The 24,448-nt window shown below is 39.9% G+C and overlaps 1 long non-coding RNA gene across 1 annotated transcript; it reads right to left on the bottom strand.

Annotated features, from left to right (window-relative positions):
* Positions 1–1,048: 1,048 nt before the first annotated feature.
* Positions 1,049–7,531, bottom strand: LOC125145661. Its single transcript, XR_007144065.1, has 7 exons — positions 7,394–7,531; positions 5,760–5,862; positions 5,565–5,663; positions 5,428–5,455; positions 5,282–5,317; positions 5,037–5,121; positions 1,049–1,767 (listed from the first exon to the last, which is right to left on the bottom strand). It is a non-coding gene; the product is annotated as an uncharacterized LOC125145661 (long non-coding RNA).
* Between the last annotated feature and the right edge of the window lie 16,917 nt (positions 7,532–24,448).

Genomic DNA, 24,448 nt, shown 5'->3' with positions numbered 1-24,448 from the left:
TTCTCTGTGAGAAATAAAAGACAGAAGACGGAAGAAAAATAATACGCTTGCTAGCCATAAATCAGTTAACATCAAAGACAAATTCACTGTCTTGTGGCCCAAAATTATAAAGATCACTCACTCACTCATTTTCTACCGCTTATCCGAACTTCTCAGGTCACGGGGAGCCTGTGCCTATCTCAGGTGTCATCGGGCATCGAGGCAGGATACACCCTGGATGGAGTGCCAACCCATCACAGAGCACACACACACACACACAACGGACAATTTTCCAGAGACGCCAATCAACCTACCATGCATGTCTTTGGACTGGGGGAGGAAACCGGAGTACCCGGAGGAAACCCCTGAGGCATTGGGAGAACATGCAAACTCCACACACACAAGGCGGTGACTTGACTGTGCAAGTATTTGCAAAGGCCGGTGCTTTTGGGAGGCAAGTGGACATAAGTATCAGTGTTACTTTTGGAGGCAAGTTGACAGAAAGATTGTGAAAGCTAATGAACCGCTAGGGTGCCAATACTTTTGGAGGCAAGCAGACATGAGCATGTGCCGTGATCCGAATACCTGTGAGGCAGTTCCCCTCATTGTGCTGAGTGTTTTGATATATGACACGTCCATGTTGTGCAAATTTTTAATTTTCACGTGACGTCATGTGACTGCCCCACATAACGTGACCCCACATGAACTGTCCCACATGACGTGACCAGAATACCTGTGGGGCAGTTCCCCTCATTGTGCTGAGTGTTTTGATATGTCACATGTCCATGTTGTGCAAATTTTTGATTTCACTTGTTTTGGGGGCGGGGCTACACGTGACATCACGTGGTGTCGAGTGACGTCACCAGAATACCTGGTGGGGTGCCAATACTTTTGGCAAAAAGTGGCTACTGAGGGTTTGGACATTTCATGTCAATACTGCAGTCATTATGGGATTCTACTTATTATACTGCATAGAACAGTACATGCAATTCTTAATGTTGGATGTATTGTGTGTGTGAGAGCTTAGAGGACTTTTCGGAATTCCCCATTCAAGTCTATGGGATGTTCGATCGTCGACTACCGGAAAACCGAAAATTCCGTCGGAACACCGAAATAAAAATTTGTCCGGAGTAAGGTCCTAAAGAACCTGTCCTAAAGAACTGACTTACTCCCACCTCTGGTACTAAGATGCCCATCCTGACAATACAGCTCTGAACCAAGCATGGTTTATGAAGTAGAGGAACTTCACGATCCTCCACAGAGCCCTGATCTCCACCCTGCTGAACTGCTTTGAGATGAATTGTCATGTTGAATATAGAATAGAAATGTCATGCCTATTCTAAGAGCTCACAGGACAGCGAGGCTAAGAGAACTCTAAGGGACCACTAACCCATCCAGATGCATATGTTCATTAAATCCACTACATTTCATGCACATGCACAGGTAGAATGTACTATAAAGGTTTTAGGCTACAAAACACCAAACAATTTAACCTGAGATTCAGCACGAGATAAAACAATATTGTACCGTTGCACATGCAGGATGTGAGCAGTCACAAGGTGTATGATGTGAATGCTAGGTGGTGTTAAAATATTCATTAGTAACATACAAGCGTTCAAAATCAGGCTTTAGGGCTTCAGCTGCAATCAGCACCAAATAAAATGTGTCTGTATAAGTGTGATTGTCAGGTTTCCACAAACTTCTGGCCAAATTGGTATTAAAATCACAAAAACTGCAATAAAGCGTGGAGCCAAGCTTCCATCATCACCCGGGATCGTTAATGTTTTGCTATAAGGCGAGAGCAAAGTATCTGTATAAGCATTAGTGAGCACACAAAGTAGAGCAAATAAATGAGGGTAAGTATTTTTTAGGGATGCACCGAAGATTCGGCCACCGAAAATTTTCAGCCGAAAATGGCCCAAAAGTGATCACCGGAAAAAAAAACCCGGAGCACTAAATCGCAGCACTAAAGCGTCTCTTAAGCAAAGAGGTTGAGACGGATCACGGAGTGAAAACAATGAAAAGTACACCCTTAGAGTACTGTATGTCAGCAAACGTTTCACTGAGATCTGTTCGGATCCTCTGCACTTCATCGTGACTGTACTTGATCCGCGTTATAAAGATCATTACCTGGATTCAGAAATAAAGCAGCGCGCACGAGAAATGATCCAGACTGCGATGGATGGCCTGTACATTATTATTTAATGTACACGAGTGCATTTAAGTTAAACATTTACAGTATTTTCCGCACCATAAGGCGCACCTAAAAGCCTTAAATTTTCTCAAAAATCGGCCGTGCGCGTTATAATCCGGTGCGCCTTATGTGTGCACCGAGTTCCAAAAATCTGTAAAAATGTTGTGCGACTTTAGTAAGCGCTCCGCTTGGTTGAATGTCGGACCATTTCCCGCTAACACAGGGAGTAATACATACACTACGTACGCTGGCAGCCATAAACCAATCAGAGGACATTACGTAATACGTACAGTACGTACGCTTACCTCCGCCAAGCCTCCGGTAGGTACAGTATAACTACCGCTATGTTGCAGAACAACATTTGTTTCTTCCTAACCATTATGCGCTCCACACTCCAGTCCAGTAGGTGGCGGTAAATGCACCTTAAGTTAGTTTGCCATCCGCCAATAAAAATCAGATACTTACGAGGCACAATACAAACTACAGACTATCAGTTACACTGTTGTAAATGGGAACTGAAAGAATTCAACATGTAGCTATGGTTCGGTAGTGGGGGAAGCAAGAAAATGTACTGCATCAAGTTAAGAAGACACAGTAGATGAGGACTTTGATGGATTTTTGGGAGAAGATTGATTAAAAAATAATGTGCGTGTTGTTAAAAAGTAGAATAAAATTCAACTAAACATACTGTTTTGCTTCTGTTACCTTTTTTGTAGACCGTATGTTTTAGCATGCGCGTTATAATCCGGTGCGCTTTATAATACGGTGCGCCTTATAATACGGTGCGCCTTATAATACGGTGCGCCTTATGTATGGGTTAAGTACAGAAATAGACCCGTAATTGAGACTGCGCCTTATAATCCGGTGCGCCTTATAGTGCGGAAAATACTGTAATTTTTAATTTAAATTTATTTTATCTTGTGCATTGTTGCAATGTCAGACCTGCCAACCTTGGAAAAAGTTTTTGAGTAGCAACTAGCGACGCGGCACGAGGTCAGGCACATTTGCTGGTCAGTGTTGATTAAGTTCACAGGCTCACTCATCACAACTTTTTACTATATTTTTCCTATATAAATACTGGCAAATAAAGTAAAACTTGATCTGTGTGTAAAACTTAAACTTGAGGCACAACACCGGTCAAGAACTTCTGAGGGGTATATAGTCGCTTCTTTTTAGATTTGCTTCCCTCTCCCTCTCTGTCAGTATCCTCATCTGACATCATGTGTATAACTAACTGCAAGGCACACACAAAACACACACATCATCATTCTCATGTTTTTCATAATAGGTTTCCACGCGCATTTGTGTGAAAACACTTTGTACATCATTAATATGTTTTAAGGCACAAATGGCATGTAAGAAGATTTGCATTTTACAGTACTGATGCACAAAATGTACAATAACAATACTTGAAATAATGTAGCTGCTACTAAAATAAAGAGTATAACGTTATGTGCATGATCGTTTGTGTAATATCTGCATACTATTTTAACAACTCTTTATGTATTGCCATAAATTAGATCTAATGAACTAAACAGTAACTTCATATCTGACAACACATACATGTGTTAATTTTCTGAGCAATAATGCAAGACTCTAGACTTCACTATGGTTTTGACTGGCTGATCATATAATAACACCTCCCTCATCATTTCTACTTTCTGCTTCTATTTCCCTGCTTTTCACAAAAAAAATCTGATGTCCATCAGATGTGATCTACAGGAGCCAGTAACGATCGAGTCAGAATACGATTGATATTTAAAAAATGACATTAGTTTCGTCATGTTATAGCATGACTGCGTGCTATAAAATGGATACACAGACGCTCGCGGATATTGATGTCTGCGTGCTCGCGCCAGTTTGTCTTTTCCGTTAAAGTACGACGGCAATGCGTTTACAGGCATGACTAATGTTTCCTATAGAAATACTGGCAAATAAAGTAAAACTTGACCTGTGCGTAAAACTTAAACCTGAGGCACAACACCGGACACTTGGGCACATGCCCCAGTAAAGGAGTCTAACGACGCCTGTGGTTCGGCAGGCTTATTAAAATGGATGAAATTCACAATTCTGGGCATTTACCTTTGAAACATTAAGCCCTCACTTGTAAAAAACAGTCACTGTAAGAAGAATTGAAGACGGACAGAGACAGATGAAAACCACATTCGTTTTGACGGCTCTCCGCTTTTAGCGTTGAAGAGTTTTAAACTGGCGCTCTGATTGGTCGAATTATTATTTTCCCAGGTTGCTGCCCAATGCGGTTACGCCAATAGGCGCATTGCCTGGTGCGCAAATGCACAGACAGTTGTACTCAAAGGCATCAACGGTTTTTTACAATGCGTATTTTGAAGTGACAAATCGTAGCAGCGTACTTTAATGTCTAAATGCGTATCTGCTACACAAAATGCGTAAAGGTTGGCAGGTCTGCAATGTGCTATAAATAAATATTTTCATAATTTGTAATTGATTCATTCTTTGAAACTTTAATATTAATTTATGCAATCGAAATGCCTTGATTTTAGTAAGGTTAGTACACAGTCATAGCCATAAATGCAATAGTAATAATGATTGACATAATTTCTATCGGTGTATTTTTAGTAACTGAGTTCAATAATACATACAGTACACTAACATCTCACAACTTACTGTATACCTACGTGTGTTTAATAATACATACACTAACATCTCACAACTTACTGTATACCTACGTGTGTTTAATAATACATACACTAACATCTCACAACTTACTGTATACCTAGGTGTGTTTAATAATACATACACTAACGTCTCACAACTTACTGTATACCTACGTGTGTTTAATAATACATACACTAACATTACAACGTCAAAATGTTATACTTACGTTATTACTCAGTTCCAGCACCAGAACCAACACATCCACCACAACACACACAGAGCGACCACTTCCCACTGAATGTGATTGCGAGCTAAAAACCATGCAAGATAATTATACAATGAGGTATTCGGTATTATAAGTGACAAAATCATTGGTCAGATTTCTAAAGGAAAACAGATTGTCGATATTCCATAATTTACTGTGTGATACGTCAGAGTGACAAATGAATGTAAAAAAAAAGTTATACTCACCTGCTCCGTAACTGTAGAGTGCCTCAGTGCTTTGTACTACAGAAAGGCAGAAAACATGGATTCAATCATGTAAAACAGCATTTGATAAGTTTTTTCCTACCCAATTTAAGGGAAATTAAATGTACTGTAAGTAGACGTGTACTCACACTTGTAGCAAATGCAATTGTCAATGCGCTGAAAAAGAAAGACACAAGACGCAATCAATTCAATCATATATATATAGTATATGGAGCTATTAAACAATAAAAGGAGAAATAAAACAATTATATTATAGACAGTTTACCTTTGGAGTGTCGCAGTTTATGCACAAATGAATTTCAGGCAAGGTGCATTGGACATTTGTATTTGGAGACGGTGTTAATTCGCACATAACTTTGCCATCCTACATGTGGAAAACCAGCATGAGAAAACACATGAATGTAGATAGTGACAACTTCATCCATTTAGCACTGAAATATTTATAAATGTTTGTATTCACCTTGTCCTTAATAGTCCACCGACACTCTGCTCATACCATGCATGAGTGTCTAAAGAAGTGTTGCCGCTGCTGTCACAGGTGACGGCTTTCTCCTGAGAACATTCTAAACAGAAATGTTTGGCAGGATAGCTTCAAATTAATGGGGTTTAATAAATAATGAAGACAAAGACAGTAAAAGACTATAACTGAAACAATACAAATGACGACACTTAACAATGACTAGGGTAACTAAGAGTAAACGTAACTAATGATTCCGTGCTGCCATCGGCAACGGGGCTCACTTAAATATAAAAGACAATGAGACACGATTAGGAACAGGTGTGGAGACAGGAAGGAGTAGACGAAGGTGGGGCAGACACGTGACGAGGAAGGTAAACAAAGGCACATGGCCAAAAGTCCGGGCTGAGTCCTGACAACAGTACAGTAATTTTACTGAATTAGCATGTTACCAAATACAGATTTACAGTAACACAGCTAACTTGCTAACATAACATGTGAATCAGTAAATGCAGAATTATTGCTGGTGCCGTTATTCAATTCTCTTTTCTTTTTTATGTATACGTACACACACATTTGTAGTCTTTTGAAACACAATGTAAATTTTCTGTATTCACAAATTTATTAAAAATGCAAGACTCATTGTTCGATCTTAGGAAAGCCAGGGTTGATTCAGTGAGTGTAATTCTGATAAAACCATCTTGGAGAATTTTACTTCCACCGGAGGGTTACGGAGTTGAAGAGTTCAGTGTTGGGTAAAAGCTGTTATGAGACACGGACATGTTATACGACACAACAATTAGATTTAAATAATTGGCTTATAGAAGCAAATGACAGACAATATCAAATACTGAAAAATAAAGAAACATACAACTAAATAAGAAAATTAGCTCTCACCATAAACAAACATTTACACCTAGATGCAGTTTAGTGTTGCCTAAATTTAGTATATTCATAATCTAATCTCATTTTAAATATATAACGGAAAATAGCATGTAGTATAAAAAGAAAGAAAATCCATAGCTACTTGAAGTTGATGGCATTCAAATTGCATTAAAATTTTGTGTGAGGGTTTTGTACAAGCTAAGGCAGAGATTATGCACAGAAGAAATTACCTCACTGTATGGGGATAGAATATTTTCATTTAATCAAATCTGGTTTATTGCCAGGGGATACGATTTTAACCAATTGTGCACATCTAGTATTCAAGTAAATTTGTCCAGAACTGAATAAAACAAACATTAGAGTCTGGTGTAGGTATTTAGAAAAGTCCTGTCTGTGCTGTGACAGGCTATAATATGACCATGTGTGCATTGGAACATGTCTGGGCATGTTCCATTTCCTCTTGATGGTGGCTACATTGGCTCAAACAATGTTTTTATATACTATGCATCCTTAGAAAAGTCAAATCACAATACTAGACCTCATACTAGAAAGTTTTCTATTGTTTTTGCTCAGACATTTTTCTGTGCTTTAATTCCTGAGTGTTTTAATGCAGAGCCTTTGTAAGCACTCTTGTGAGTGCCACAGTCAGAAATATACATTCATTCTTTGAACTGTACCAAGGTGCGTGGTGCCAAAAGTGCTGAGTAATATCCTGTTAAAAAGATAGGGAAAAAATCACCAGGCACACTTACACGCTTCTACAGGAAGCAGAAGAATGCCTTCACCGGAGCGTTTTCTCGCTTTGTATTTGATTTTGTTCTTCGGGAGCGCCCTCGCAAATCAAAGTAAGTAACGTTTTGTTCTACATTAAAATACAAATACTTTGAGATACTTTGCGCGCGCGGTCACCTGTAAGCAACATCCAGACGTCATCGCCATGTTCTTTCTCTCGTTCAATAAGTCGCCGTTTATAACGTTCTTTTTGACCTTCACGTGTCTCACGCGTCCTGTGAGTTTGAACAGTTCGAAAACTGTTGAGTTTAGAAGTATAGAGTAGTTTAATATACAGTAGGTCTAACATCGTTGCCGTTGAACTCGGAGAGTGCTTTATTTAATGTCTATGGTGGTCATGTGACCCTACCCTCGAACGAACCACCACCCCACCCCTCCCCCGCAAATTACATTGTTTTAATGCGCGTGCAGTTCAGAGAAAGTTCTCGCAATACACTTGAACGGTGAAGCATCGCCTCTGAATGATGGGGGAGGGGACGTCATGAGTATGTACTAGTTGAGTGAACTTGAATGTACATACACGCATCTAATGACTGAAATTGGAGTGTTTAGTCATTGACAAAGCTTCAAAAAAGGTCTTTTGACTGGTTTTATGTCAGGCAGTACAACCAAATAGTGAGTATGGGGGCGAAAACAGCAGGAGAGACAGAAGAGAAAGCAGGCAGCAGCGTCATTGTCGCAGAATATTGAACATATGCTCAAAAAACTGACAAACAGGGTAATGTCGTTATATTTACTACATAACCTATAACACTTGATAGCTAACAGTTGTGAACCCCACTGGAGCAGAAGGTAGCTGAGGTTGTTCGTGTTATACAGTGAGTTTTCTCTCTCTGTGATTTACTCACTCGTATGTTCTCTAAAATTAGTCACATATTTATAAGAAATGGATTTATCACTTAAAGAAAGACATTAAAATTACTGTTTTGTATGTTACACACCTTTTTATTGATACATGCATTCAATTTGATCCATACGAACTATAAACCACGTGATAAAATGATAATAAAAACAAAATGTTTTTAATTTATGATATAGGCTAGGCTACTTCTAATTCAAGTTTATTTGTATAGCGCTTTTTACAATAGACATTGTCTCAAAGCAGCTTTACAGAACATAAACACAGAGCAGAAGGTAAACATAATTAATGATAAAGGGAATAACGAATAATAAAAGAAATAAGAATTAACAGAATAAAAATTCTAGATTATTATTAGATATATATAGTTCACAGTGTGTATTAGGGATGGGCGATATGGCCTAAAATCCATATTGCGATATACATTGCAGCCTCTTGCGATAACGATATATATTGCGATATATAAATTATAATAGAACTATTTCAGAACAGGTTACACAGACCCTTAGGAAAGCCTAACTGCTAAATGTATTTTTTTTTTAAGAAATAAAGAAACATGTCGTTTTGAGAACATTTATTGTGAAAAAGCAAAACTGTAATTGTACAACAAAATGTTGCAGATAAATAAGTCTTTCCTTCTAAAAGGCACTATACTTAGTTCAAGTCCTTGGTTCTTAAATGCCACCCAAGTTGCAGAGAACATAAAAACTTGTGTCTTTTTAGTTAAGGAACATACACTGTACTGAAAATACTTCCAGTATTAATTAGGCAAAGAAAATTATTCTGTGTAAATGCACAGATACTTTAAATAAAAGCATATTTCAAACCTGCAGCCGAGGTAACGCATTTGCTTTTAAACATTTTGTTCTCCTAATGAAATTAAAACTGGTGTCTTGTTAATAAAAAAATGGACACTGTGAATTAGGGATATACTTCCAGTATTAGGCATGGCTATTTTAAATAAAGAAAATTCTTCCAAGTGTAGTGCACATACTTCAAATGAAAACAAGTGCTAAATGAAAGCACAAAATAAATAAGTAAAATACTTTCAGTATAAGGAACATATACGTCAACTAAAAGAGAATTTTTAAAGTATAAAAGTTTCTTTACAGTAGTGCCATGCCATATATACAGTAAAAAGTGCAAATGTAGTTATTTTCTTAAAGGACACAAAATATGCAAAGCACAGGAAAAACTGTCTGGTGTTAGCATGTTAGCGCTAGCGTTAGCCTGTTAGCTCTTCCAAATATAAGGAGTACCTTTTGAAAATGACTGTTAGATTGAGGTTTGGATCAGTTCCTGTATTTTCTCTCATGCGTTCTTCGTACTGGATCTTGCGGTCGGCTGCATTGCCGTTGGTATTCAACGACATGTTTAGTTTGGAGGTGGTAGAACAGATTAGTCATGTTACCGCTCTTAGCTGGAACTTTTGCCCCACACACTCTACAGAGTATATTTTTCTGCTGCTCGTCGGACGGCTTAAATCCAAACCAATAATAGATGTTGCACCGGTCTTTTTAACGAGCTCCTCTGTTTCGCTGACGCTTTCAGCCACGTTTATTCAAGATGACGAATATGATGATTCGTTGCAGCCGGCTGCAGCTCGTGGCTCTAAATTTCGCGGGTAGATTGCGTCATCAACATGCATTATCGCGATAGTGCAATAGAATTAAAATCTCTATCGTAGGCCAATGTTGTATCGTTTATATCGTATATCGTTTATATCGCCCATTACTAGTGTGTATGTATTTATTCCCCTATGAGCAAGTCTGAGGTGACTCAGGCAGCAGTGGCAAGGAAAAACTCGCTTAAATTGGTAAAGGAAGAAACCTTGAGAGGAACCGGACTCAAGGGGGAACCCATCCTCATATGGGTGACACTGGGGGTGTGATTGTAATATACAGTCAGTTAAATGTTGTATTGGTGTGAGGTTCAAGGACTTCTGATCTCCTGAGTACCACAGAGTCTAACTGGAGATGTCTCAGGATTCTTAGAGTCGGCCTCGGCTCGGTGGACGTCCAAAGGCTTCGTCCCCCACAGGACGTTGGGAGCTGGTACAGTGTCTGGATGCCTCGGGATAGGTACAAAGAGAGAAGCAGTGGAAAGGGATTAACATATCTGCTGTTCATAAAAATGTGCTGGTCTGATGTACTGGTGCATGATATTATGGGATGTATTATGTGTACGCCTGACTAAAGAGGTGAGTTTTTAATCTACATTTAAACTGGGAAAGTGTGTCTGAGCCCCGAACACTATCAGGAAGACTATTCCTAAGTTTGGGAGCTAGATAAGAAAACGCTCTACCACCTTTAGTAGACTTAAATATTCTGGGAACTACCAGAAGTCCTGAGTTTTGTGATCTCAGAGAGCGTGAAGGATTGTAACGTGTTAGAAGACTAGTTAGATACATGGGAGCTAAACCATTAAGAGCCTTGTACGTAAGTAGCAGCAGTTTGTAGTCAATTCTATACCTAACAGGTAGCCAGTGTAGAGATGATGATAAAATTGGGGTTATATGGTCATACCTTCTTGTCCTAGTGAGAACTCTGGCAGCTGCATTTTGGACTAACTGTAACCTATTTATTAAAGATGCAGGACAACCACCTAATAATGCATTACAATAGTCCAGTCTAGAGGTCATGAATGCATGGACTAGCTTCTCAGCATCAGATACAGACAGGATGTTTCTCAGCTTGGCAATATTTCTAAGGTGGAAGAAGGCTGTTTTGGTAGTATGGGTGATATGATTTTTAAAAGACAGGTTGCTGTCTAATATAACACCGAGGTCTTTCACTGTGGAGCTACTAGTAACAGTACATCCCTCTAAATGGGAGTTAAGTTGTGAGAGTTTTTGTGCACTGGTTTTTGGACCTATGAGTAGTATTTCTGTCTTATCGGAGTTTAACAATAGAAAGTTGCCGCTCATCCAATCTTTTATCTCTCTAAGGCATTGAGTTAATTTGGACACTGTGGCTATTTCATCTGGTTTTGATGAGATATATAACTGTGTGTCATCAGCATAACAATGGAAACTAATCCCATGTCTTCTAATAATGTTCCCTAATGGAAGCATGTATATAGAGAAAAGCAGAGGTCCGAGAACTGATCCTTGAGGGACCCCATAATTAACTGGTAATAAACTGGAGGAGTCACCATTTAATTCTACAAAATGGTATCGCTCTGACAGGTAGGATCTAAACCAGCTTAAAGCCTGTCCATGAATACCTGTGTAATATTGTAAGCGATCTAGAAGAATGTTGTGGTCTATAGTGTCAAATGCAGCACTAAGGTCAAGTAGAACTAATAGTGACATACAGTCTTGGTCCGAAGCTAAGAACAAGTCGTTTGTAACTTTAACAAGTGCAGTTTCAGTGCTATGATGGGGCCTGAAACCTGACTGAAACTCTTCAAGGATGTTGCTCTACTGTAAGAAGGAGCTCAGTTGAACAGACACAACCTTTTCAAGTATTTTAGACATAAACGAGAAGGTATGAGATAGGTCTGTAATTTGATAGTTCATTAGGAACTAAGTTAGGTTTTTTGATGAGTGGCCTAATAACTGCCAACTTAAAAGACTTCGGGACGTAACCTAAAGATAACGAGGAGTTAATGATATTAAGAAGAGGCTCACCAGCTTTATGTAACACTTCTTTCAGTAGTTTAGTTGGGATTGGGTCTAGTGAACATGTTGTTGATTTAGCTGTAGTAATAAGTTTATCTAACTCTTCCTGTCCTGTATTTGCAAAGCTGTGTAAAGCCTTAGGTGAGATTGTGTCACTGGTTGCTCTCATATGTTGAGCGTCACCTATTTTATTCCTGATACTTTCGATTTTATCAGTGAAGAATCTCATAAAGTCCTCACTACTGAAATGTGATGGAATAGTGTGTTCAGATTTCTGATTTTTTGTTAAACTAGCCACTGTGCTAAATAAAAACCTGGGATTGTTCTGGTTATTTTCTATGAGTTTGCTCAGGTGCTCAGCCCTAGCAGCTTTTAGAGCCTGTCTATAGCTGGACATACTGTCCTTATACGCAATTCTAAACACCTCTAATTTAGTTTTCCTCCATTTCCGTTCGAGGTTACGGGTTTCTCTCTTGAGGGTGTGAGTATGACTATTATACCATGGTGGAAGTGTTTTATCTCTAACCTTCTGTAATCTTACTGGGGCAACAGTGTCTAATGTGCTAGTGAATATAGCGTCTATGCTGTTAGTCATTGCATCTAGGTCATTTGAGTTTGAGGGTACATTAAGAAGTCCAGACAGATCAGGTAGGTTATTTGTGAATCTGTCTTTGGTGGTCGGAATAATGGTTCTACCGAGTCGATAACGTGGTGAGACACAGTTAGTCTGTTCTATAGGTAGTGTGTACATTATGAGGTAATGGTCTGTGATGTCATCACTTTGAGGTATGATATCTATATCAGTGACATCTATTCTGTGTGATATTATTAAATCTAGTGTGTGGTTATGTCGATGAGTTGCACTAGTGATGTTTTGTTTGAGCCCAAGTGAGTTTAGTAAGTCCATAAATGTGAGTCCTAAAGTGTCGTTTGTGTCGTCAACATGAATATTAAAGTCTCCTACAATTAATGCTTTGTCAAAGTTAACCAGTAGGTCTGAGAGAAAATCTGTGAATTCTCTAAGAAAAACTGTGTAGGGCCCTGGGGGTCTGTACACGGTCGCTAGAGCAAGAGACATCAGGGATTTCTTCGTGTGCATGTGCGATAGTGTAACATTAAGGACGAGAACTTCAAAAGAACTAAATCTATACTGTGTTCTCTGGCTAACAGTGAGGTAATCACTAAGGATAGTGGCGACACCACCTCCACGACCAGTCAGACGAGGCTCGTGCTTATAGATATATCCTGATGGTGTAGACTCGTTTAGACTGATGTATTCATTTGGTTTAATCCACGTTTCGGTGAGGCAGAGTGCAGTAAGGCTATTATCTGAGATCATTTCATTTACAATAAGTGCTTTGGGTGCAAGCGATCTAATGCTCAGAAGTCCAAACCTTAAAAACTGTTTTTGTTTGTTTCTTTGGCATTTTTCTGGTCTAATTACAGTAAGATTATTTCGAGAACTTCTCATGTATTTACTTTTTGATCTCACTGCTCGGGGAACAGACACAGTTTCTATAGGGTGAGCTATGTGTTCATTTTTTGTGTCAATGTGCTGAGGTGAAGGATGGCTATTGAGATTTAAATTTAAAGAGTAGTTTACCAGTCAGAAGGTGTTCAGCGCCCTGGAGATGTGGTCCGAGAGGATCTCCGCTCCAACTCTGCTGGGGTGCAGGCCGTCAGCACGGAATAGCCTAGGACGCTCCCAGAAAACATTCCAATTATCGATAAAGAGTAGTTTCTGAGCCTGACACCATGACTGTAACCATTCATTTAAAGCAAAAAGTCTGCTGAACCTTTCAATTCCTCGCTGGTACGTTGGAAGCGGTCCAGACAATGATCCTCGTCGTGGGCGCTGTGCTGCGAACCATCTCCACCAGGGTGTTGAAGTCCCTCTTCAGGATCTCCGACTGCCTCAGGCTGGTGTCGTTCGAGCCGACATGAAGAACCACAGCTCTGGTGTTTCTGCTCACGACTCTAGGTACCTGTGCAGAGACATCAAGAGCACGAGCACCAGGCAAGCAGTGAGTGCGAGCCTTACCATTAGCCACCGTAGCACGGACGTGGCGGATGATGGAGTCTCCGATGATCACGTTGTCGCAGTCCGTCTCGCGAAGGGGGGGCGAAGCGGTTCCGGGTGGGGATCTCGAAGACCGGCGGTGGTGGAGGGGGAGAGGTCCTCGGCCGGGGACCGGCACACGTCCTCCGCTGCTGCACCCAGGGCCCGCGGTGCCCTGGCGCCGGAGTGAACAGCTCCTGGGCAGGCCACTTCATGGGTGTGTTGGGCCTGGACAGAGAAACACGCGGGGTAGAGGTGGAGGGAGTGGTAATTACATCCCGGGAGTTACATCCCTTTCTGCTCCCGCAGTTCGGCCTGCTTCACCTGTAGTTCACGGATCTGCTTCTCCACAGCAACCAGCTCCAGTTCTACCGTGTGCAGATCCAATGCGTCCTCACCTGCACTCAAAGGCAGAGACGTAACCGACATGATGTTACAGAGCAAGTACAACAGATTGTACTAGCGGTAGCCGAGCTAACAGGCTAGTTGTGCTATCCGGCTAGAAGCGGACTATGTAACCTATTTATTTATTTATTGTGTGTCACTTGCTTCTAAAAGATGAGGAAAGGACATGGAGGAGAGCAGGGTGGGAGCGAGCCACTGGACTGAGCAGGTCAACACCCTGCCTCTCACTCCAGTCTGTGAATGAAAATGTGGAAGATGCGAGAGCTTGCACTAGCGGTAGCCGAGCTAACAGGCTAGTTATGCTAGCTGGCTAAAAGCTGACGCTGCGGGACAAGTAAATACAATGTCAAGAATTAAGGTGTAAGTAGGTTAAAGTGTAAACTCAAGATAACTCGGAATTGAATAAAAAATACTCAGCCAGGCATATAAATTGGAAGATGCGAGAGCTTCCTGTGTGCAGCTCGCCTGACACCTGACACCTAATCATCTAATCTAATCATACATATATATCATGTGAAACTATAACTTTTTGTTACTGGATAACAGGAACATATAACTTTGTGGTTTTTTTGTAGGGAAGTTATGGTTATCCATGCCAAATAATATACAAGTGTATTTAAGATAATGAAACAGTTGGATTCACTTTACACCACATCACTGACCAATGTGTATACTGTATATTAACAGATGATTCACAACAGCTCAGGGAAGGTCAAGGTGAAATGCAACAGCTCAGGGAAGGTCAAGGTGAAATGCGACAGCTCAGGGAAGGTCAAGGTGAAATGCGACAGCTCAGGGAAGGTCAGGGTGAAATGCAACAGCTCAGGGAAGGTCAAGGTGAAATGCAACAGCTCAGGGAAGGTCAAGGTCAAATGCGACAGCTCAGGGAAGGTCAAGGTCAAATGCGACAGCTCAGGGAAGGTCAAGGTTAAGGGAGCAGGGTGCATCAAAAAGCATGCTCATTAAGATACCAGCATACAAGCTAATCCAGCACAAATTAGTGCATAAAAGGTCACCAAAATATTAGTATTGTACCTCATAATTAAATACAAAAGGAGGAGAAAAATTGCAAAAAGATCCATTTTTTGGGAAAAAAAAAATACACCCCCAAGCCCCCAACCCACCCCACCCCCTCTTCAATAGGCTGGCTACGGACCTGTAACATAATATTTTTTATTACACGGCTCTTCTTAATGCTGTAGACTAGAACGCTCCAAACGTTCAGCGGTCAATTAGGGCCTTTTTACACCTGGTCACTTCGTGTGTTGTCTCTGATCCGATAGCTGTCTGATTTGTTAAAACCGTCCCATTTACAACAGGCCACATAAATGCTTCTCTGCGAATCGGATATGGATCCGATCTTTCTACTCCCGCCCAAAATGCAAATATATTTTACCTCATTTCCGGGGTAATTGAAATAGAACACGCTTTGGTGTATGTGGTTTCAGGATGCAATCAAAAAGAAGAGGAAAAAACTTGTTACTACGGTTATGCTACAAAAACAGCATTTACTGTTTGCTGCATTTTTGCTGGCGGCAGCAGTGCAACGAGACGCCTGGGTGAAAGATCGGAGCAGCACTGGTGGGAAAACATATTTGTTTCTGGCGCGATGCACGACTCACGAGTCACCCGCGAGTGACGTACTTCCGTTCGGGAGGAGTTTAGCGCTGACGTATGTGGCTTGAACAACCACATTCATTTACACCTGTCCAGTTTCATCTGAAATGCGTCCCAGACCACCTCCTGAAGGGGTTTGGACCATCGGATTTATATCCGTATCGAAAACGTTTCGGAGGGCATTTAGACCTGGACTTTTTACCATCGGGGAGCTATCTGATCACAGAAAACGCAGGAAGTGACCAGGTGTAAAAAGCCCCTTATTTTCATATAACAGACTGTTGCTAATAATAATTGACCTCTGTCTCTCTGTCAATACTATGAATGGTAACAAATAATAATTTATAATAATAAATAAAAAAAACTTTTGTAATTGATTTATCGGCACGGTGGCTTAGTGGTTAGCACCTTGGCTTAGTGGTTAGCATGTTTGCCTCACACCTCCAGGGTTGGGGGTTTGATTCCCACCTCTGCGTTGTGTGTGTGGAGTTTGCATGTTCTCCCCGTGCCTCAGGGGTTTCCTCCGGGTACCCCGTTTTCCTCCCCCGGTCCAAAGACATGCATGGTAGGTTGATTGGCATCTCTGGAAAATTGTCCTGATTGTGTGAGTGAATGAGAGTGTGTGTGTGTGTGTGTGCCCTGTGATGGGTTGGCACTCCATCCAGGGTGTATCCTGCCCTGATGTCAGGACTCTGGCCACGTGCTTTGTGTTTACGTTCTGTGTTCACGTGTCTGCCCCGCCCTTGTCTCTTCCTACCTGCCTCTGCACACCTGTCGCTCATGTGTCTGATTAATTAGTAGTAGTATTTAGTTAAGTGAAAGTGACATACGACTAAGTACGTTGACTCATAATCAGAATTTGTTCCCTGCGTTTAACCCATCCAAAGTGCACACACACACACCAGTGAACAGCCATTTATGCTGCGGTGCCCGGGGAGCAGTTGGGGGGTTCGGTGCCTTGCTCAAGGGCACCTCTGTTGTGGCCAGCTCGAGACTCAAACCCACAACCTTACGGTTAGGAGTCAGACTCTCTAGGCCATGACTTCCCCACCACGTTGCCTTGAGCAGGGTCATAATGATACATAAAACACAGACAGAGCTACATGGAACAAAGAGCTAAGTTAGTTCAGTTAGTTAGTCCTAGACACATTAAATGCATCTGTGCAAAAAGTGCAATACAAAAGATCTATGTTATATTATGTACATCACACATGCAATATTATGTAAATGACATTGTGTATGAAATGTGTTGTATGTGCTATTAGAATCTGACCAGAGAGAATCTAAGGGATGATGACCTTTTATTTAACTGCAGTTGAAAAGCCCTATATTGCACTGAGTGGAAGCTAAACACTGCCAAACTTTTCTGCTTAGAATGTTCTCAGGAGAAAGCCGTCACCTGTGACAGCAGCGGCAACACTTCTTTAGACACTCATGCATGGTATGAGCGGTATAAAGACGAGTGTCGGTGGACTATTAAGGACAAGGTGAATACAAACATTTATAAATATTTCAGTGCTAAATGGATGAAGTTGTCACTATCTACATTCATGTGTTTTCTCATGCTGGTTTTCCACATGTAGGATGGCACAGTTATCCGCGAATTAACACCGTCTCCAAATACAAATGTCCAATGCACCTTGCCTGAAATTCACTTGAGCATAAACTGCATCATTCCAAAGGTAAACTGTCTATAACATGATTGTTTTATTTCTCCTTTTATTGTTTAATAGCTCCATATACTATATATATATGATTGAATTGATTGCGTCTTGTGTCTTTCTTTTTCAGCGCGTTGACAATTGCATTTGGTACAAGTGTGAGTACACGTCTACTTACAGTACATTTAATTTCCCTTAAATTGGGTAGGAAAAAACTTATCAAATGCTCTTTTACATGATTGAATCCATGTTTTCTGCCTTTCTGTAGTACAAAGCACTGAGGCACTCTACAGTTACGGAGCAGGTGAGTATAACTTTTTTTTTTACATTCATTTGTCACTCTGACGTATCACTCAGTAAATTATGGAATATCGACAATCTGTTTTCCTTTAGAAATCTGACCAATCATTTTGTCACTTATAATCCTGAATACCTCATTGTGTAATTGTCTTGTATGGTTTTTAGCTCGCAATCACGTTCAGTGGGAAGTGGTCGCTCTGTGTGTGTTGTGGTGGATGTGTTGGTGCTGGTGCTGGAACTGAGTAATAACGTAAGTATAATATTTTGACATTGTATTGTTAGTGTATGTATTATTAAACACACGTAGGTATACAGTAAGTTGTGAGATGTTAGTGTATGTATTATTAAACACACGTAGGTATACAGTAAGTTGTGAGATGTTAGTGTATGTATTATTAAACACACGTAGGTATACAGTAAGTTGTGAGATGTTAGTGTATGTATTATTAAACACACGTAGGTATACAGTAAGTTGTGAGATGTTAGTGTATGTATTATTAAACACACGTAGGTATACAGTAAGTTGTGAGATGTTAGTGTATGTATTATTAAACACACGTAGGTATACAGTAAGTTGTGAGATGTTAGTGTATGTATTATTAAACACACGTAGGTATACAGTAAGTTGTGAGTTGTTAGTGTATGTATTATTAAACACACGTAGGTATACAGTAAGTTGTGAGATGTTAGTGTATGTATTATTAAACACACGTAGGTATACAGTAAGTTGTGAGATGTTAGTGTATGTATTATTAAACACACGTAGGTATACAGTAAGTTGTGAGATGTTAGTGTATGTATTATTAAACACACGTAGGTATACAGTAAGTTGTGAGATGTTAGTGTATATATTATTAAACACACGTAGGTATACAGTAAGTTGTGAGATGTTAGTGTATGTATTATTAAACACACGTAGGTATACAGTAAGTTGTGAGATGTTAGTGTACTGTATGTATTATTGAACTCAGTTACTAAAACTACTAGGGATGCACCGAAATGAAAATTCTTGACCGAAACCGAAAAAGAGGAAAGCAAGACCGAAAACCGGAACACTGAAAGAAATTATGTCAATCATTATTACTATTGCATTTATGGCTATGACTGTGTACTAACATTACTAAAATCAAGGCATTTCAATTGCATAAATTAATATTAAAGTTTCAAAGAATAAATCATTTACAAATTATGAAAATATGTATTTATTGCACATTGCAACAATGCACAAGATAAAATAAATTTAAATTAAAAATTACAGTATTTTCCGCACTATAAGGCGTACCGGATTAAAGGCGCAGTCTCAATTACGGGTCTATTTCTGTACTTAACCCATACATGAGGCGCACGGGATTATAAGGCGCACCGTATTATAAGGCGCGCCGTATTATAAGGCGCACCGTATTATAAGGCGCACCGTATTATAAGGCGCATGGGATTATAAGGCGCATGCTAAAACATACGGTCTACAAAAAAGGTAACAGAAGCAAAACAGTGAGTTTAGTTGAACTTAATTCTACTGTTTAACAACACACACATTATTTTTTAATCAATCTTCTCCCAAAAATCCATCAAAGTCCTCATCTACTGTGTTTTCTTAACTTGGTGCAGTACATTTTCTTGCTTCCCCCACTCCCGAACCATAGCTACATTGATGTTGAATACTTTCAGCTGCTTTATTCCCATTTACAACAGTGTAACTGATAGCCTGTAGTTTGTGCCTCTTAAGCATCTGATTTTTATTGGCGGATGGCAAATCAATTTAAGGTGCATTTACCGCCACCTACTGGACTGGAGTGTGGAGCGCATAATGGTTAGGAAGAAACAAATGTTGTTCTGCAACATACCGGTAGTTATACTGTACCTACCGGAGGTGTGGCGAAGGTAAGCGTACGTACTGTACGTATTACGTAATGTCCTCTGATTGGTTTATGGCTGCCAGCGTACGTAGTGTATGTATTACGTCCCTGTGTTAGCGGGAAATGGTCCGACAGTCAACCAAGCGGAGCGCTTACTAAAGTCGCACAACATTTGAGAAAATTTAAGGCTTTTAGGTGCGCCTTATAGTGTGGAAAATACTGTAAATGTTTAACTTAAATGCACTCGTGTACATTAAATAATAATGTACAGGCCATCCATCGCGGTCAGGATCATTTCTCGTGCGCGCTGCTTTATTTCTGAATCCGGGTAATGATCTTTATAACGCGGATCAAGTACAGTCACGATGAAGTGCAGAGGATCCGAACAGATCTCAGTGAAACGTTTGCTGACATACAGTACTCTAAGGGTGTACTTTTCATTGTTTTCACTCCGTGATCCGTCTCAACCCCTTTGCTTAAGAGATGCTTTAGTGCTGCGATTTAGTGCTTCGGGTTTTTTTCTGGTGATCAAAGTCTTGCACTTTTGGGCCATTTTCGGCCGAAAATTTTCGGTGGCCGAATCTTCGGTGCATCCCTAAAAAATACTTACCCTCATTTATTTGCTCTACTTTGTGTGCTCACTAATGCTTATACGGTTACTTTGTTCTCACCTTATAGCAAAACCTTAACGATCCCGGGTGATGATGGAAGCTTGGCTCCACGCTTTATTGCAGTTTTTGTGATTTTAATACCAATTTGGCCTGAAGTTTGTGGAAACCTGACAATCACACTTATACAGACACATTTTATTTGGTGCTGATTGCAGCTGAAGCCCTAAAGCCTGATTTTGAACGCTTGTATGTTACTAATGAATATTTTAACATCACCTAGCATTCACATCATACACCTTGTGACTGCTCACATCCTGCATGTGCAACGGTACAATATTGTTTTATCTCGTGCTGAATCTCGGGTTAAAATAACACCTATCCTAAATTCAGCACATAAACGATTGAAGTAAACATTAAATTGTTTGGTGTTTTGTAGCCTAAAACCTTTATAGTACATTCTACCTGTGCATGTGCATGAAATGTAGTGGATTTAATGAACATATGCATCTGGATGGGTTAGTGGTCCCTTAGAGTTCTCTTAGCCTCGCTGTCCTGTGAGCTCTTAGAATAGGCATGACATTTCTATTCTATATTCAACATGACAATTCATCTCAAAGCAGTTCAGCAGGGTGGAGATCAGGGCTCTGTGGAGGATCGTGAAGTTCCTCTACTTCATAAACCATGATTGGTTCAGAGCTGTATTGTCAGGATGGGCATCTTAGTACCAGAGGTGGGAGTAAGTCACATGTGCAAGTCACAAGCAAGTCTCAAATTTACGACTCAAGTCTGACTCGAGTCAAGTCATATGACTCGAGTCCCCCATCTCTGCTTAGTACCTGTGAAGGGATATTGTAATGCTTCAGTACACAGTATATAGACATCCTACACTACTGTGTGATTCCAAAAACACTTTGTATTAATAGATTGGGGGGAAAAATCACATGAGTGTGTTGGTCAGGTGTCCATGTATTTTTTGGCCATATAGTGTGTCTTTATCTTTCTTTGTTTGCATCTTTTTACATTGTCCTACTTTTCTTTCTTTTCTGTCTTTGGACGTTAAGACCCATGAATTTGCTAAGAATATATACTATAAAACATTTATGAACAAGTAAATATAACATGGAGTAATATTTAATAGTATAATGAATATTTGAATTATTACATATATATAGATACTATATAAGTTTCCAGTTTATTAAGTACACTCGGGTTTCGGGTGTAGTAGAGAGGATCTCTGTTTGTTCCAAGGGACCTACTGTATGAGAGGCAGTCAGTAATTCAAGACCTACTAAGTTATATAGACCTACTGCTTTTAGTCAGCTTAACTCTGTCAGGTACCTGAGTGTAGCCCTAGAGGAATTTTTTTAAATCTATAAGTGTGAATTCAAAATAGGGCGGCACGGTGGCTTAGTGGTTAGCACGTTCGCCTCACACCTCCAGGGTTGGGGGTTCGATTCCTGCCTCCGCCTTGTGTGTGTGGAGTTTGCATGTTCTCCCCGTGCCTCGGGGGTTTCCTCCGGGTACTCCGGTTTCCTCCCCCGGTCCAAAGACATGCATGGTAGGTTGATTGGCATCTCTGGAAAATTGTCCGTAGTGTGTGTGTGTGTGTGTGAGTGAATGAGAGTGTGTGTGTGCCCTGTGATGGGTTGGCACTCCGTCCAGGGTGTATCCTGCCTCGATGCCCGATGACGCCTGAGATAGGCACAGGCTCCCCGTGACGTTCAGATAAGCGGTAGAAAATGAATGAATGAATTCAAAATACATTTTTTAAAGTTTAAATTGATATTTATTTCTACTGAACAAAAAACTCCCTAAGAAGATAAGTCATCCTAGTTATGGTCGGCAAAGGAAAAACAATCACAAAACTCTTCCTCGTTCACACAAGGAGTTATAGACAGTATTGACTGAGAAAAGTGTCCACAGAGCCACACTTACCGCCGTTTTACAGATCACATCACGATTTAGCTGTTTTATTGAAGCTACAGACAGAGTAGAGAGATGGAGAAAAATCAAATAATTATTAAAATTTATATGTATATATAATTTTATATATAAATGATACATTTATTTATTCAATTTAATATAAAGAATCTTTTAAAATATCTACATTTCAGGGTCTTAATTGTCCAAAGATTATAAACACTACCACTGTAGTATATTTGTGTAGTGTTAACTATTTATCATTATTTACTGGCACATATATTTTTTGTAATTGGAAAGCTGTGGAAGCTCATACAATGACATGCTGTGCCAGTGAGGACACGTGTATTATTATGTATTAATGTTTCAGACATTTATACTGCACACAGCACCTCTTCATACACACTCACCGAAAAGTGTGTGTATGGTGGAAATTGCTTCAATTCTGTCTGGCTTTTTTTTTTCCTTTTCTTTTCTTCCATGTTTAATCCATGCTGATGTAACAAAGCAGTGCTCTAAATAAAGCGGAGTGAAAGACATGACTGTGCTTCGTTTCACTTTAAATGCAGATCATTTAAACATTTCATAAAGGTGATAAAATGTATATAAAACTTTCAAATGTTCTATATTTTAAAGTTTAAAATGCTCAAGTTCTAGTTTAGGACGTTCCTATGCTTACAAGCCAATTTACAACTCTATAAACAACACACTCCAGCTCCTAATGATATAGGATGAGATTTCACAAGTGTAGTTATTGTCCCTTGTTCTTTATCATTCTAATAACCTTTATGTGATGATCTTACATGCTGGTGATCAGCCATAACATGAAAACAACCTGCCTAATATTGTGTAGGACCCTTTGGCCCACCAAAATAGCTCTGACATGTTTTATTAAAGACTTTACAGTTTTATATATACAGTACAGACCAAAAGTTTGGACACACCTTCCAAAAGTTTGGACACACCACCTTTTCAACAGGACATTGACCCCAAACACACCTCCAGGCTGTGTAAGGGCTATTTGACCATGAAGGAGGGTGATGGGGTGCTGCACCAGATGACCTGGCCTCCACAGTCACCGGACCTGAACCCGATCGAGATGGTTTGGGGTGAGCTGGACCGCAGAGTGAAGGCAAAAGGGCCAACAAGTGCTAAGCATCTCTGGAAACTCCTTCAAGACTGTTGGAAGACCATTTCAGGTGACGACCTCTTGAAGCTCATCAAGAGAATGCCAAGAGTGTGCAAAGCTGTAATCAAAGCAAAAGGTGGCGACTTTGATGAACCTAGAATAGGACATATTTTCAGTCGTTTCACACTTTTTTGTTATGTACGTATTGTAAGAAATTACAGAAATTGCACCCAAATTCCACTCCAAGGTACACATCTAAAAAGAGCTCATTCCTAAAAAGGTTCAAGTATCATAAGGTAATACGTTTAGGACTCTAAACGTATAAACTTGATTCATTTATAAATATGGGAACGGCAGCAGGACATCAAGGATCACCATGAACAAAGGGTTTACGTGACCGCGATTACCATTTGAAGTGACCATTTGGTTGATAACTGTATCACTACCAAGCCAAGGTCTGCGTGACCGAGGTGACCGCGATTACCATTTAAAGGGACTATTTGACTGATAACAATTGTAACAATAACAAGACAAGGTATACGTGACCGTGATTAACCTTTAAAGACATCTGGCTAAATAACAAGGTGTGACCCAGCCATTTGGGAGACACTCAGATCTTACGCTCAATACACATTCAAAGCAGAATCTCATTTAAACTACAAAGAGGAAAACAGTATAAAATGTGTGAGCAGGATTTGCTCTGGGTTCGTGTTCTTTCTGACTCCGACAAGCCCAAAGTACGCCATGTATTTTGTCACTGCTATGCTGGAATAAATTTCTTGTTCTTTATTTAGATCTTCAACATCATCGTCTTATTTTTACACTACGCATATTTTTCTTACAGTATATAATTCCACACGTGTTAATTCATAGATTTGATGCCTTCAGTGTGAATCTACAATTTTCATAGTCATGAAAATAAAGAAAACTCTTTGAATGAGAAGGTATGTCCAAACTTTTGGTCTGTACTGTAATT

The sequence above is a fragment of the Tachysurus fulvidraco genome, chromosome 10, assembly GCF_022655615.1.
Source record: "Tachysurus fulvidraco isolate hzauxx_2018 chromosome 10, HZAU_PFXX_2.0, whole genome shotgun sequence".
Lineage (NCBI taxonomy): Eukaryota > Metazoa > Chordata > Actinopteri > Siluriformes > Bagridae > Tachysurus > Tachysurus fulvidraco.
The sequence above is the reverse complement of the archived record's forward strand: the minus strand, read 5'-3'. Positions and strand labels throughout refer to the sequence as shown.